General features: G+C 35.0%; 1 long non-coding RNA gene across 1 annotated transcript in view; it reads right to left on the reverse strand.

Moving 5' to 3' along the window:
* LOC140446199 (uncharacterized) overlaps positions 1–16,660 on the reverse strand; it is a 245,257-nt gene that overhangs the window by 165,499 nt on the left and 63,098 nt on the right. The window contains exon 3 of the long non-coding RNA XR_011951465.1: positions 1,890–2,225. This is a non-coding gene — a long non-coding RNA (uncharacterized lncRNA). The remainder of the gene's footprint in view (positions 1–1,889; positions 2,226–16,660) is intronic.

A 16,660-nucleotide genomic window follows, 5' to 3' on the forward strand; every position in this document is an offset into this window, starting at 1 on the left:
GAAAGTTGTGCCTGTCTTCAAAATACAGTGTGTCCGTAAAGTATGGAATAAATTCGATATTTCCTAAATGAATTGAAATGAATTCGAAGAAACGTAAAGAAATAAACAATATTTCTCAAAAAAGCATAAACAAGGTTCTACAAGAATTTGTATAACGTTTGGGTTACTGTCAAATACAACAAGAGCTACAATTCGAGCATCTAAGATTAAGTCATGTATTTATTACTGGATTACTTTCCAGTTATTTATTATAAATCAATAAAAATTAATTTTCTAAGCGCATATGTTTCAAATTATATCCATTAGACCCGAGAATTATACTTTTTTGAAATTAGCTCATTTTTATCGATCTAAAAATGTCCTAAAATACAGGGTATTACATTTAAAAAAGAGCCGATGACGTCATCACTTTAATATGTATCACCTTGTATGATGAAATTTTATTGTAGAATGTAGAACATTAGATTTAAAAATCGGCGTGTTTTAGATTTTTTTAAAAAGGCTTTTCATTTAGGAAATATCGAATTTATTCCATACTTTACGGACACACAGTTTAATTATTTACAGGAGGATCTGTTACCTATTTGTACCTTTGTTACGTGGTAACTTTATTAATAGATACTCTGGTCTGTTATTCTAATTACCCATAACATCACTAAAGATAAGACCGCCCACTTAAGTTTATGGTTTTATTGTGTAACCCTAAACCTGTCACTTCAGGGGATGTCCTGGTTGTATAATCGGCTCTAGTAAAGGAAGAAAGCATTTTTGAACTGGACTTGAGAGAGATATCTGATTGACGCTTAGAAGATTACTTCATGAACAGATTTTGTTTTCGAAAAGAAAGAAATTTTTGAAATAGAGATCAGAGCCACTGAAATTCACCATTACAATTTTCGAAGATGGACCTTAAGTTTGTATATCAAAGGAAATAGCCAAAGAACCACGTCTACATCTCTTCCGATTCTGAGCAACACTACCTCATTTATTTTATGTCCCACCGTTTGCTACAAAGAAAGAGTAGATAAATAGATTTTACAATAGTTTGCTTACCTTACATGGAGATGTTATTTAGAGGCTATCGTATGTGCAGAAAGCAACAGTTTACTTCAATATACCTTATTGATATCTTGTTCGCTGCAATTTTATAATACTATTTGTAATGTCATAGGACGCTCTTGCCTGCATGCAAATGATGTCGCCTAGCATTAAGCTTGACAGATTGTCAGTCTCATTCCTCATTGTTGATTTTAATAAAAATGTCATATAGTGCACAAATATTTTAATTTTTTCAATTTAGGATTAAAGCTGTAACTACAGCCCAACAGTCTTTTAAACTCAGTAGTATTTAACAGCAATTTTTTTTTATTTTTAATAATAAAATTTATATTTGTAGTAGAGCCAGTTTGTTTGGTATATATCAATTAACGGTGGCAACTTAAAATAATATAAAATGATGAACGATCATTTTAAACCTAAAGGTTAAAACAATTTCAAACTTTCTATAGTTTATATAGTTCTATAAAATTAAATTCCACTTCATCTCACTTTAAATTCTAACTGAAGTGTTATATTGTGTTGGAAATTACCTATTTCAGTAAGTTAATCAAAACCAAAGAATTAGCAGTATACTGCTTGTTTAACTTATTTGAAATCCATTTAATATAAAAACTATTCAATCTGCAAAATCACAAATGATAATTTCAAATTAACAGCCAACTACATTTGTTTGTATAATTAATGTGTTTTACATAACCTCCGATGAAATAAGTATTTTATGTTATCTTATTAGATTACAACAACAAAAACTATCTTGTAGATGTGATTGAATGTTCCCTACAAACTACTACTAAATAAAATATATCCTATATATCAATAAATCCACTCACTTTTTTGTTGTCGCGAAACTTCAGCCATCCGGAGATGATCGTCTGCTCGGGAGTCCCCGGTATTTCCGTGAACAGTTGATCGCCTTCTCCTTCTGAATCTGACATGTCTTCGATATTATGGCTTCTAATACTTCGCGCAGGAGAGCTACAACAGGAGTCCGTCAGTCGCCTGCTGAGCAATGGGGAGTTATAAGCGCTTTCTGTCATGTTTGATATTTTTTGTTTGTTTGGCACTTGATTGGTTTCGTGTAAAAAATGTATCAAATAGGAATATATGTACGTTGACTTGGCGTGATATAGTTTCGTTGATAAAGTTAGATTGAGCAGATCACATATCTGAAACAAACAATACAAAAAGTCATTAGAATCTATATAGTTTTTATTTATTTTATTTAATACATATATATATATATATATATATATATATATATATATATATATATATATATATATATATATATATATATTGTTGTGATCTGCTTTATGCTAATCTTATTATTGATTAAGACTAATTTAATTAATCCAATTATTTAATTAATTAGTTCACTAATTTATGCAGAGTCATACAATTCAATTACTATTAAACTTCTCAGGGTGCCTTTTTAATTTTACTTTAATCAGTTTACTTTATATATCTCTTCTAGTGGGTTTAGTATCTCCTAGTTGCTCATAATCGGGATAAAACAGGAAACGGAACTAACATTAAAACAACATAAATATGCACACAAATTATTATTTATTTCAATAAGCAATACGGTGAATGTTAATAAATAACTTTTTGTGGGCAATTATCTTTCCCAACAAACTCCTATACTCTAAATTTAATTTTAATTAACAAACTATCTATTGATCTGCTTTATAATAATATCTACTAAAAAATTTACCATATAAAAAATATAATTTATTCACAAAAAAATAACTCTTTAAAACTTGGAATCTTAGTTCGTATGCTTATATTTGATTTTATCTTTAGAATGTCTTAAAGTTTTCTTTCATTCAAATTATTTGACTGACCTTTAATTTTTTTACACCAATGATGTCTTCTCTCGATCAAACCACAGTTCCTTCCTTGATTGATTATGTCCGGCTACCATCAAATCTTTCCCGTTCTCAGCATCGCTCCAAAACCGCATACCAGCAAACTACTCCTCCGAAAACACAAGCCCAAGCCTCTTTTGACCGGTACTCTTTATTCACAAATTCTCCTTTCTTTCTCAATTAGATCTCGTGGACTATACAGACTCAAAAAGAGGTATTAATCTTCTCGTTTTGATCTGCTATCAGCTTCCACCTTTTTCACTAACAAACGAAAAACACTCCTACTCGATTGACTACACGAAAAAAACACCTTCTCTTCTGGTCTGCCGGTAACATAATAATCTTTTCAATCTCCCCAGACAACCTTCTCAAACTCTCTCATCCCCCATCATTCCTTTTTAACCAATCATAAGCATTCATCTTTCCCACTAATTTTCGATTCAGAAAATTTCCAACATAATATTTAAAACAAATAAACTAATTTCACTCAAATTACTTTTCAGAAACCATTAACAATTTTGCCTTTTTTAACCGAAATAAGCTTCCAAATTCTTGTTATCTCATATCTAAATCTAATTCTTATTTACTTTCGAAAAATGTCCACCGCAAAATACAATTACAAAGTTTATTCCTTAAATATATAATTGCACGAATTCCATTGTCCTTTCACTATTTACTTAGTCCTTCAAGGAAAAACTAGTCCGTCACGGAAACGATGTCTTCGCTTATTTTAACGATTATAAATAAGTACAGGGTTGTATTTTAACTTATATGCCCGCGGTATATTAAAATAAAAAAACTCTTTATTCTATTTCTGATCGATAAACTGATCCATAACAATATATATATATATATATATATATATATATATATATATATATATATATATATATATATATATATATATATATATATAAGCAAGTTGTTTGTGGCCGACTATCAAAGTAAAACTCCCAAAGATTTGTTTGGTTGTGGTCAAAAGGCCTAGTGATTAAAACACTAATAGATGTAGACTTTTTGATTGACAGTCGAGCTTTCGAAACTATTTAGTTTATTTATCAGAACTACTAACATATATTACAAATAGTTTTATGACATTCTATTCGTAAAAAGTACTTACTAAATGTTGAGATTGTAATAGTTCGCTAGCCATATTAACATGAGAAACAATATAATACAATTATAAAACACAAAAATTCAAAAACACAATATAACATAATTTGAGATAATTCGACATAAATATGTCAAATAATCAATCAGTAAGTTTTAAAAAAATACAATTTAAAATTTATTTTGAGTGCTGCAAAAGTTTTAAAATTTACTGATTTGCCATACAAAAGCAATTTCAACATATTTATCCTGTTTTTTTTATGAAGATGCAGTTATTATAACATGTAAAATAACTTATGTAAAATAATTGATTTTAAAGGTTATTTTGGATAATACGATATTTAATAAGGCATTACTAAATGACGTTGTCCGTAAAATTAGTATTTGTTGAATATAAATTTTCCGAATTTGATGTTGGAATAAATTCCGGGAATATTATAAAAAAAATATATCAAGATGTTTTAACTCATTAAGGTAACATCAGGTTTCATTAACAGGCTTAGTTGGACATTTTAAACATTTTCAAGAAAATTATTTTATTCCCTCTCCATCCAATATGTACAACGTGAACAGATAACGTGAAAAATTTTAAAATTTTGATAACGTAGGTGATAAATATTTATAATAATAAAATTGTGTATATTGTTCTCTATACAAATATATGAAATTTATAATTTTTTAGTTATTTTAATAATTTTAAGGGGGCATTAAAAAAAGTGTAATTTTTATGAACAGGCTTTTAATAAACTCAAAATAATTACAACAAAAAAAATAAATTCTGATTCCACTAAATCATAAATCAGTTACTTAAATGTTAATAAAGAGAAAAAATAAAATTTTACTTTCAAAATTTACACAGATTACTGAAACTATTCCAAATTATGGGCACCATAATTTTCAAAACAATGCCTACATAATCCCGTCAGATGTTCTAGACACAAATATTTTTTACAGTTTGTACAAGAATATCTTGTTCTTCGATTTTTGTAGTGCTGCAGTACGTACATCGTCCATGAGTTTGATTCTGGGGAGCAATATTCTCAGTTTCTATATCACATATTTTAGAAAGACGTAAACGGATTATCCTGGGAATGTTTTGCTGTTGTGTTCGTCGACGAATATGTGGGCTAAGTAACTGAAATCCTTAATTTTCTAAGAATTTTCTTCTATCGATTTTTGTTTGGGTATTCGAGGTATAAATGAAGTAACTATTTATTTCAGCAACGTTCATGGCACTATAAAAAATGACCATTGGCCAACGACTAGTTGCACAAGCGCAATTGTAGGCTTCGCACATTTTGTCAACAACGTCGACACCGCCTTTTGTTTATGTTTCCATGATTATTTCTGGTTTGCCAGTTTCCTCGTCAAAATCATCATCGTAATGCATAGTCGATACTAACAGGATATATCTTTTTTGTTTTGGAGAATACGAAACGAGCGTACACTTATCTCTAAAAGCAAACATAATGGATTTTTCTGGTCTTGCTAGTAACATTTGAGGAGGTATCTCACGTTTATTTTGACGTAATGTCCTAACTGTAGTAAGACGGTGTTGCCTTAGTATCTCCGTCAGAGGTAAGTTGGTAAAAAAGTTGTCAAGCGTGACATTTCTATTTGATCCCAAGATAGGTGAACAAAGACGAGGCACTAATACTAAAATCGAAGTATCCTGTTGCAATGGTCCGGTAGGCTGTTTCCCTATGTACACTTCCAAATTTGCAGTGTAAAACGTTTTAGCATCCACTAAGGCATATATTTTTATTTCGTAGAGATTCGGTTTTTTAGGCATATAAATTTTAAAGGGACATTTATCTCGATATGCTTAGAGTTTTTCGTCAATCATGGTGAATGCTGACATATTGTAATGTTGGGACAAATTGGATACAAACTTGTCGTAAATTTCCCTAATTGGAGCTAATTTGTCGACTTGTACTCTTTCTTGCCTCTTAGCTTTATCGTCGAAACGAATATGTTTCAACAAAAACTGAAATCGTATCCGGGACATAGTGAGTTTGAATATGTCCATAAGCATTCCGTCTGTCCTAAATAAATCTTCAGCGTTTCTCCGGTTATTTTTACTAGCAGCAGAAATATATAAAAGTCCCAATACTGCTTTTTTTTTCTAATAAATCCGTCGGTCTTATAGAACGATTTGGTGAAAAGTCATAGGCTTGCATTTCTATAAATTTTTTGGTGTAAGTAACAATTTTTTCCAATATGTTTGGAGAAAAGAAGCATTCCCATATTTCTGAAGCTTTATTTTTATGCCTTATATCTCCCTTAGGTCCAGGTAAATGTGTGAAAATATTTTCAACGCGTGTTCGAATATTCCGTGCTGATGCAGTATATTTTCGTCACCTGGTAGTTCCATCTTTACCGATAAGGCAGGGTATTCTTCAGGTACAAGGGGTTTCTTCATGAATAGGTAAGTTTTGTTGATTTTCAAACTCCTCTTCCGAGTCTCTATCCTCAATAGTTTCTATAATATGGTCGTCTATCAAACTCACATTATTATCATCTGGTTCTGCCTCTGAATCATTTAAAACCTACCCATGAAGCCGCAACAGCCATTCTTATTACCTCTCGTAATTCATTATAAACCAATGCTCTAAAATATAGTATAAATCAGTACCGCAAACAAAAAATCAAACAAATTAGTCTTACCTCAAAATGTAACGGTAACTATAACGTCGGTTTGTGGGACCGAATCGTGTATAATATTCAAAATTCTTATTAAACGATACACGCTATCCACTTGATAAACTAGAACTGAATAGATACATGCACGTTCGAAAGGTACTGTGAGGTGCAGATTGACATAAAAATTAGCAGCGCTTAAACCGCGAAAATTTGAATCAGTGGGTGCGAGAGACATAACGTTATCAGCCAAAGGTTAAAATTAATAATATGTTCAGTAGACATATAACGTTCATCTAAGGCACAAGAATTTTTATGCAACCTGCAATGAATTTTGTGAGAGATTATTCTCCCTTTTAAATTTCTCGAAGTTTGCCCAACATATACATTACTACATCCGCCATAAGGTATAGAATATATTGTAGCGTTTTTAAATAAAACGAGCGGTTCGAATTTATATACATATATTTATTTATAAGTTTACAGTTCGGTACTCTCTTATCAACTAAACTCACTCCTAACAACGTTACATATATATAATAAAGTTACTTTTCGAGAACATTCTGGCGTTGTCCCACCTCTAATTGTCTCCCGTCCGAAGGACGGGCGCTATTGACATGCCGACTCTAGTGTTTTCTAGATTCGTCCTTCTAAGAATTATGACGTATCGGAGATGGGCTATTTCGTTACACTGCTCCCCTCTTAAATCTGATCGTCCCGATCAGCAACTCTATATGTAGGCACAGGATGGCGGAATCTACAGGACTCTCCAGCTCTGCATGAACCCTTTAGAAAGAAATAACAGTCTACTGACTTTGAAGGATACGATCTCATCGGGTTAATGCAACACACAGTAATTCGTACGCCGGTTTCTCGGAAGATCACTTCAAGCATGCTTCTGACAATCTTCCAGTCCAGATTATCTAGTGCATGGCCTATTTTGGGTAAGGCCAAATTCTTGATGTCGTAATTGCACACAATTTTCTTCAAATTAGTTAGAGCACGCCATATATCCTCGTAGCTTGCCCTGTCTGTATACGACTTCCTGGTCACCATATACAGCAAAGATCGAGAACCATCTTCTAATCTCAGTACTCTTCCAACTTTAGGTTGCTGGTTTTTTAACTCGTCCAAACGACCGAATTTCTTATAAAATACGGATGAGATTCCGTTAGTCATCTCAAGATCTTGGGCAACACAGTGGGCTAGAGAGACGTTATGCGGAACACTAAAAAGATCCTGCTGAACTTCTGTGGTCACGCCGAATCTAGCACTCTTTCTCTCTGCGTAATTTGACATAAATTCATTAAAGCTTGGTCGCCGGTCATCTTTGATCTCATGTTGAAGGGTTCGTGCTTCTTCTGTTTCATTTGAGCCAGCATATGGTGCAAGACGATTTATGTGAACTACTTTTGGTTTACCTTTCGGCAACTTCTTAATTCGGAATATTACGTCATTTATTTTCTTTTTAATTTCATATGGACCTTCCCATTGTCTTTGCAGTTTGGGAGACAAGCCTCGACGACGTTGTGGATTATAAAGCCAAACAAGATCACCTACTTCATAGCTTTCACTCTTACATCGAGAATCATATTGATCTTTCATTCTGTCACTGGCTATCTGGATGTGTTGTCGGGCAAGTTCATGAATGTTGTTCATTCTTAACTTCAGGCGGTCGACATAATCTTCGCTTGCAACATGTTCTTCGGAAGGTCTGCAGCCAAACTCTAGGTCGCAGGGCAAACGAACTTCACGACCTAACATCAGGCAGGTTGGAGTCTGGCCTGTAGTTTCATTCACGGCCGAGCGGTAGGCCATTAGGAATAAATGAATATGCTGGTCCCAATCTCTTTGATGTTCTGATACAACCTTGGATAGGTGTTTACCCATTGTTCGGTTCATTCTCTCCACCATTCCGTCTGATTGAGGATGCAGGGGTGTCGTTCTGGTCTTATTGACACCAATCAATTTACAAACGTTTTGGAAAAGGGTTGACTCGAAGTTTCGCCCTTGGTCGGAGTGGATCTCCAAGGGAACACCAAATCGGCTAAAGAATTCTTTAACAAGTACCTCTGCAACGGTAGCAGCTTCTTGATTTGGTATCGCATAAGCCTCAGTCCATTTCGTAAAATAATCCATGGCTACCAGGATATATTTATTTCCATCATTTGTCTCTGGAAGTGGACCTGCAATGTCGATTGCTACTCTTTCCATAGGACTACCAACATTGTACTGTCTCATGGGTGCCCTCTTTTTACCTGCTGGACCATTACTGGTTGCACACAGTTCACATTTCCGGCACCATCTTCTTACATCATCTTTACAGTTCACCCAATAGAACCGTTCTCGAACCTTTTGCAGAGTCTTCGTGATACCAAAGTGTCCACCTGATGCACCGTCATGCAACTGACGCAATACTTCTGAAACTTTACTTTTAGGTACAATTAACTGAAGCTTAGTTTCTGTACCATCATCGTTCTCAAAGGTTCTATACAGAAGATCATCTTTCAGCACTAGGCAATTCCATTGGCTCCAGTAACACTTGACTTCTGGACTACATGCACTAATGTCTTGCCAAGAAGGTCTCTCACTTCGACGCATCCAATCCAATACTCTTTTTATACATGGATCATCTGCTTGAGCGTCTTGTAGCTGTTGAGGTTGCCATTGCTCATTAATGACGGTGGTTCGTCTCACGGGGCAAAGTCGTTCTTCTAATTTAAGACAGTGATTACAATTTGCACTGCACGGCCGTCTCGAAAGGGCATCAGCATTTGAATGAACTCTGCCAGCCCTGTGTTCGATCTCGTAATCATATTCTTGTAATCGTTCTAACCATCTTGCCATCTGACCCTCTGGATTACGAAATTGTAGGAGCCATTTTAGAGCAGCGTGATCCGTGCGAAGAAGAAACTTTCTGCCATACAAGTATTTATGGAAATGCTCACAAGCCTTCACTACGCCTAGCAATTCTCTTCTGGTAACGCAATAGTTTCTTTCTGGTTTTGACAAGACTTTGCTAAAGTAAGCGATGACTTTCTCCTGCCCATCTTGGATTTGGGAAAGAACAGCTCCTATTGCACTGTTGCTTGCATCGGTGTCCAACACAAATTTTCCTGCCTGTCTAGGGTAGCTTAAAATCGGTGCGCTGATCAGAGCCATTTGTAAGTGTTCAAAAGCTCTTTGACACTCTTCGCTCCATGTATATTCTTTGCCTTCTTCTGTCAACTTTGTTAATGGCTTGGAGATATTGGCAAATCCTTTGACAAAACGGCGGTAATATGTACATAGGCCAAGAAAACTTCTAATTTCGTGTTTATCTCTTGGTACTGGCCAATCCTTAATTGCTGCAAGTTTTTCAGGATCAGCTGTTACACCATTACTTGCTACAATATGTCCCAAGTACTTCACTTCTCGTCGAAACAAGTGACATTTCTTCGGACTCAACTTCAGATTCGCTGCCCGCAATCGTTGAAAGACTTCTGTTAGATTATTGGCATGTTCATCGAAGGATCTTCCAACTACAATTACATCATCCAAATAAACCAGGCATGTTTTCCATGTTAGACCTCTTAAAACTGCATCCATTAATCTTTCAAATGTGGCCGGGGCATTACATAAACCAAAGGGCATAACTGTGAACTGCCAAAGCCCTGATCCTATCGAGAATGCGGTTTTTTCACGATCAGCTGGCTCCATGTCTACTTGCCAATATCCACTTTTCAGATCGAGTGTGGAGAACCAACGAGAACCAGAAAGTGTATCCAAAGTATCGTCTATTCTGGGCAAAGGATAACTATCTTTTTTAGTTACTGCATTGAGCTGTCGGTAGTCAATACAAAAACGTGTTGAACCATCTTTCTTCTTTACTAGGACTACAGGTGATGTCCATGGACTGTTTGATGGTTCAATTACCCCTTGTTTGTTCATATCTTTGATGATGTCTTCGGCTTCATCTCTTTTCGAAAATGGAAGTCGTCTAGGTTGTTGTCTGATTGGCTGAGCGTCTCCGGTATTAATTTTATGCTTTACTATGCTTGTTTTGCCATTATCCTTCTTATCCATGGCAAAAACATCTTGAAACTCTATCAGCATAGACTTCACTCTTTTAGTTCGTTCATCATCAAGATCTTGGCACGTTTTAATTATCGTCTCAACAAGCTCCTTTGGATACTTAGATTTCGACGGTTTCTCATTAGTATTCATGGAACAAATCGAAGCCACGGGAACACACTGTCCGATCAAAGTTCTTTTACTTAACTTAATGGCAGTTCCCTTTAAATTCATAACTCTTACAGGAACGACATCTCGAATTCTCACCAAAGCTTTTGCCGTTAGGAACTCGGCATTATTCACATCTTCGACCATCCTTAAACTTCACTCTCGGCAGTAACCATCAGGTCTGGTCATCAAAATTTTCTCACTATTACCGGGTATTGTTACGTCACAAGTAGTTATTAAGCTGATAACATCTTCTTTGTCGTCATGAAACGGCAACTCTTCACCACTGATCTCGAGAACTCCATCTTTGACATTCAATACAGCCCCAACTTTCCTTAGTAAATCCATCCCCAATATGAACTCATCGGAGATCTCTGCAATTAATACTGTATGTTTTACTGTGGTCTGGCCAATGGATACTGACATATTAGCCTCGCCATATGTATTAATTATCTCACCAGTTGCTGTTCTAAGCTTGACTGTTGCAGGCAATAATTTAAGATGGCCTCGTACTACTTCTGGCCGTGCAATAGTTCTCGTTGCACCTGTATCTACCAAAAACGATCTACATTTATTATTGATACGACCCTCTATGTACAAGCTATGAATTCCACCTGAGGACGTAATGTTCACAGTTACTATGGGGGCTGTGTTTCTCGAGGTCGGCAGTTGCCCCTTGTTGTCGACCCGTTCTAGTTTTCCGACTGCTGTATCATTTTCTTGCAATTACGGCGAATATGACCTACGTCACCGCAATTCCAACATCTGGGCTCGCGTCTCTTCGGCATCGTGTTACGAACTACTTTTCGTACCATTTCTTCCAGACGTTCATCGTTTGGTTCGTCGCCTTCTTCGATGGTTCTTACTCGATGGCTCCGTGAAGTTTGACTAGCTGTTTCATGTTCCAAGGCAATAGCGAGCGCTTCATCCAGAACTTTTGGTCTTGCTAGTCGTAAAGCTTTCTGTAATTCACTTTCTTTTAACCCATTAACGAAGGTATCTACAGCAATTTCTTCCAAAATGTTGTCTGGTACTTCCGGATAAGCCAACCGCACTATACGAGCAACATCTGCTTCAAACTCTTGTAAATTTTCACTTGCTCGTTGAATTCTACTTCTTAGTTGCGCCTTGTAGACTTGTTGTAGATGGGCATCTCCGTAACGTTTGTCTAGTCGAGTGAACAAGGTCTGGTAACATTTTTCTTGACCCTTAGGAATCGATCTTAGGATATCTGCAGCATCACCTCGTAAAGCAGCAGTCAAGGAAACAGCTTTTTCTTGTTCTGTCCAATGATTGGCTGTCGCAATAGCTTCAAATTGTCTAAGGTATATGGACCAAGAAGACTTTCCATCAAATGGTGGCAATTTGAATCTCATATTATGTGTCGTTTCGTCTCTAGGTAATTCTTCTTTCACTACCGGATCTAAGGCTACTGCATTAACTGGTGGTAGCACTTTTGTATTGGTTATCATGCTCTCTAATTGTTTGATCTTCTCTTCTACTTTATCAAATGTTCTTGAGACTTCTTCAAATTTCTCATTGTTTTGATTACATACTTCTTTAATTATTTGAGAAGTCTCGTCGAATCTTCTAGCAACATTTTCGAATTTCTCTTCATTTTGTTTAGCTGCTTCTTTAATAATTTGAGACGTTTCATCGAATCTTTTGGAAACGTTCTCGAATTTATCATCATTTTTTTTAGAAGATTCTTCTATCATTTGAGACGTTTCATCGAATCTTTTGGAAACATTCTCGAATTTATCATCATTTTTTTTAGAAGATTCTTCTATCATTTGAGACGTTTCATCGAATCTTTTGGAAACATTCTCGAATTTTCCATCAATTATTTTAGTTAAAACGGCTTCGTCTGCTGACTGGAACTGGAATGTCTCTGGGTCTTCTCCATTCTTGTTGAGAACAGTCTTTAGTCGTTCTTGGAGTGTCTTCTTGGACCCACTGCAGTCTTCATCGCGTTCTTCTAGTTGCTCACGCAACTGTTTTACTGAAAGTTCTACTAGCAGCATCTTTGGTCAGGCACACACGTACTTTTTAAATGTTCTTTTATATAAAGATCACTACGCGGATGTTCCCGACGAATAATACTTTTCAAAAGTTCAAAAGTCTTTTTCAAAAATCACTGCTGAATTTATTTGCAAATCTCACACCGGACACCAACTGTAGCGTTTTTAAATAAAACGAGCGGTTCGAATTTATATACATATATTTATTTATAAGTTTACAGTTCGGTACTCTCTTATCAACTAAACTCACTCCTAACAACGTTACATATATATAATAAAGTTACTTTTCGAGAACATTCTGGCGTTGTCCCACCTCTAATTGTCTCCCGTCCGAAGGACGGGCGCTATTGACATGCCGACTCTAGTGTTTTCTAGATTCGTCCTTCTAAGAATTATGACGTATCGGAGATGGGCTATTTCGTTACAATATTGTATTGGATGTTTCCAATTTTGATAATGTTGTTTTTACATTTCTATGTATTTGACCAATTGTTACTTAGTAAGCTATTTTTATATTTTTATTTTGAAATAAATTGATTTATTTTAGGCGTGATTGATTCAAGTTTAGGCGTCAATTCCTCAATATATTCTAGTGACGGAAATATAGCTATATTTTAAATATATAGTCACTTCATTACTGTAATGAAGTGACTAGTGAGTGTAGTAGTGTCTGGGGGCTCGGGAGACTGAGACCTCGGAAGCCCTGAAGAAGACATCAGAGAGGATGTTGAAAGCTCGGCCCAATGGATATATATATATATATATATATATATATATATATATATATATATATACATTCAATTACCCACGTTTAATTTGATTTTTCTTAATTCCTTTAACAATGTTTGTCTTAAATTTAACTCAAATGACAAACAAATAATTAAAAATATATATTAATCGAATATTTATCAAGAACTGAAATATTATTCACAAATAAGACTTTTTAATAATCTAAACAACGTCTCCAAATTAAACGTTCGATATTTGCATCTTCCTACATAAATATTCAATGTTGAATATTTATAAAATATTTCGAGTTGTCATCAGGCGGCTGCTTTAATCTTTTTGGCCTGGAATATTAAAACTGAAAAATATTGTTTCCTTTATCGTTAACTGCACTTGGCGAAAGAAATTTTCATTTTCATAAAGCTTCTAGTGCGGAGACATTAAGTTTTGTGGCTCTCTGTGTGGTTTTACTGTTTGGATTATAGTGAGTATATTTCAGGTACCTTGCTGTGTTTTTATTTTAATATTTTGTTATTTTATAAAACTGTAGAAGATATTCACAGGTATTTTTCGTATTAAATATATGATAAGTAAATAACTACATTGTATTTCGTAAACTACTACAGAAAGGAATCTACTACAGGAATAAATTTATATCTCTTTATTATCTGATATTGATTTTATGCTTCTTTAACGACGGTATTTTCTAAATACCATGGATCAGAAGAGTGCACGAAGAAGAAATCCTGTACAAAGGCAGCCTTCTTATTCTTGTTCTTATTAGTCTTAATTTAGGACTAAATCCTAACAAATTCTTAAAACTAAGTCTTGAGACTTCAATGTCCAGCTTTCATATCATCATTTTGGAGGTCTCCCAGGTACTCTACACTTTAAAATTTTATCTTCCATTCTACTGATGTGGTCTCTCCACTCCCTGCCTCTCTGTCCAATTCAACTTACGACTCCTGAGGCACACATTATTGTCTTATTTCTTTTTAGGGCCGTGAGAGTGTAAACTGCAAAGGACCCCATCGTTCTCATTTCTGTTGTCCTTAGGAGCTTCTTGGTTACAGCTGGTTTCGGTTTGTTCTTGATCGCATTTGTCATTGCCGATTTTACGCAACCCTGGTGCTTGTTCTCATAGATATTGTCATGTAGAAGTAAAACAATAAATATAGCTAAACTGCAAAAATTAGGGCGCCATTAAGTCTTAACCTGAGACATCAAAACATATTAATGAATTATCAATGCAAAACTATTAAAATCGACATATTTACTTGTACTCTACACTACAATTTGTAAGAAAATATAAATCTTTAACCCGTAACCGGTGAGCTCCTTCTTACTGAGCTAAGTACTAGGAGTCACCAGGTCACAAACCTATAAAAGATAGATTAACTCCACTACTTTGCGCCAATGCGAGTGGCGACTGTAAAATTAAACCTCTTCTAGTGTACCATTCAGAAAATCCTAGAGTCTTTAAGTCACATAAGATTTTAAAAGAACAACTGCAAGTTATGTGGAGGGCAAATCCAAAGACGTGGTTTACCAGAAAATTCTTTGTGGACTGGATAAACCTAGTATTTGCCCTGTTAAAAAATATCTACAGCAAAACAACCTATCCATGCAAATCCTTGTCCTCAATAATGCCCCTTCTCACCGTCTAAATCTCGAAGATGATTTACTCCAAGAGTTCACGTTTATGAAGATTCTCTACCTACTAGCCAACACCACTCCTACAACACTGTTACAACAAGGACCTTAACCTCTGTATGGAAGAAGCTGTCGCCTGAGGCTGTAGATGAAAGGGCCTGCGACGGACTGGAATGCGAAGTGTCAGTGTTAGGTTAGATTGTTTCTCTTGGAAAATCCATGGGTCTGGAGGTGGATGAAAGAGATGTGAACTTGTCGAGGAACAGTCTCAGGAACTGACAACCGAGTAGACGAACTACATTCGCAGCAGCATACGGTGGTTCAACAATAAATTAGTTTTGAAGAGAAGCCAGAATTGGAAGATGTTGTCTCTACAAAATATATAAAGGAGATCCTGTGAATGTGGGGGAAAAATGCAGAGTTCGTGGATAAAAATCACCCCGCAAAAGTTACAACTGGTCGTGCATCGGTGTTATTCAACGAAACTTACCTAACACATTTCCGCAATATTCTGAAAGGGAGGAAGACACAAACTGTAACGAGTCCGTTACTTAAATAATCGTTTACCTTTTTTTTTGTGACTGGAATCTTTTAATTTAACTCTAAATTAAATTCATATTGAAATATTCTTAAACTAAATATTTAAATAACTCCCAGTAAGTCTTATTTTCTAAGGTTGGCATTAAACCGCGCCACCAGTGGTAAGGTTCTAAAAGTACATCCACTCGACGACTTGTAAAACCTTAACGGTTACTTGTCAACTGGATGTGATCGAAGAAACATCGTTTCGATCAGAGTAGTAGCGGCTGGGAAGGGCCATTTTTTCCCGAATTGAGTTTAAGTTTATTTTATTGTCAAGAGCTGTTTGTTTTAGAAGAAACCATTTGAGTTATTTTGTTGTTTGTACGAGGATACTTTCAGTTGGATCACCCTAGCCGGTAAGATGAAAATTACAAATAAATTATAAGGAAAAATCCTTCATATCATCCGCCATTGTTAGTAAAATTCAGACCTATTTTAATTTCTTCTTTAATAGGTATTTCATATATTCTATACATGTCATATTTCACCTTATTTCACTAAGGAAAATGTTTTATACCTAAATAAATTATAAGTATTAGATTCTATTTCTATCTCAAATTTTTATTTCCTTTCAGAGTGAAAGCAAACAATTATTTATTTCAATTTCATACCGTTTAAACCGGCTAATATTTCTTTTTTTTCCTATTCTATAATATATAAAGATCATGCTTTCCGTTAAAACTATCTATTTAATATATTCATACATTATAAAAACATTGTCACACCATTCGAAGGACACTATTTACGGAAAACCATTAAGGTTTTTATTTCAATTTAAGG

This window comes from Diabrotica undecimpunctata, chromosome 7 (genome assembly GCF_040954645.1).
Source record: "Diabrotica undecimpunctata isolate CICGRU chromosome 7, icDiaUnde3, whole genome shotgun sequence".
Classification (NCBI taxonomy): Eukaryota; Metazoa; Arthropoda; class Insecta; order Coleoptera; family Chrysomelidae; genus Diabrotica; species Diabrotica undecimpunctata.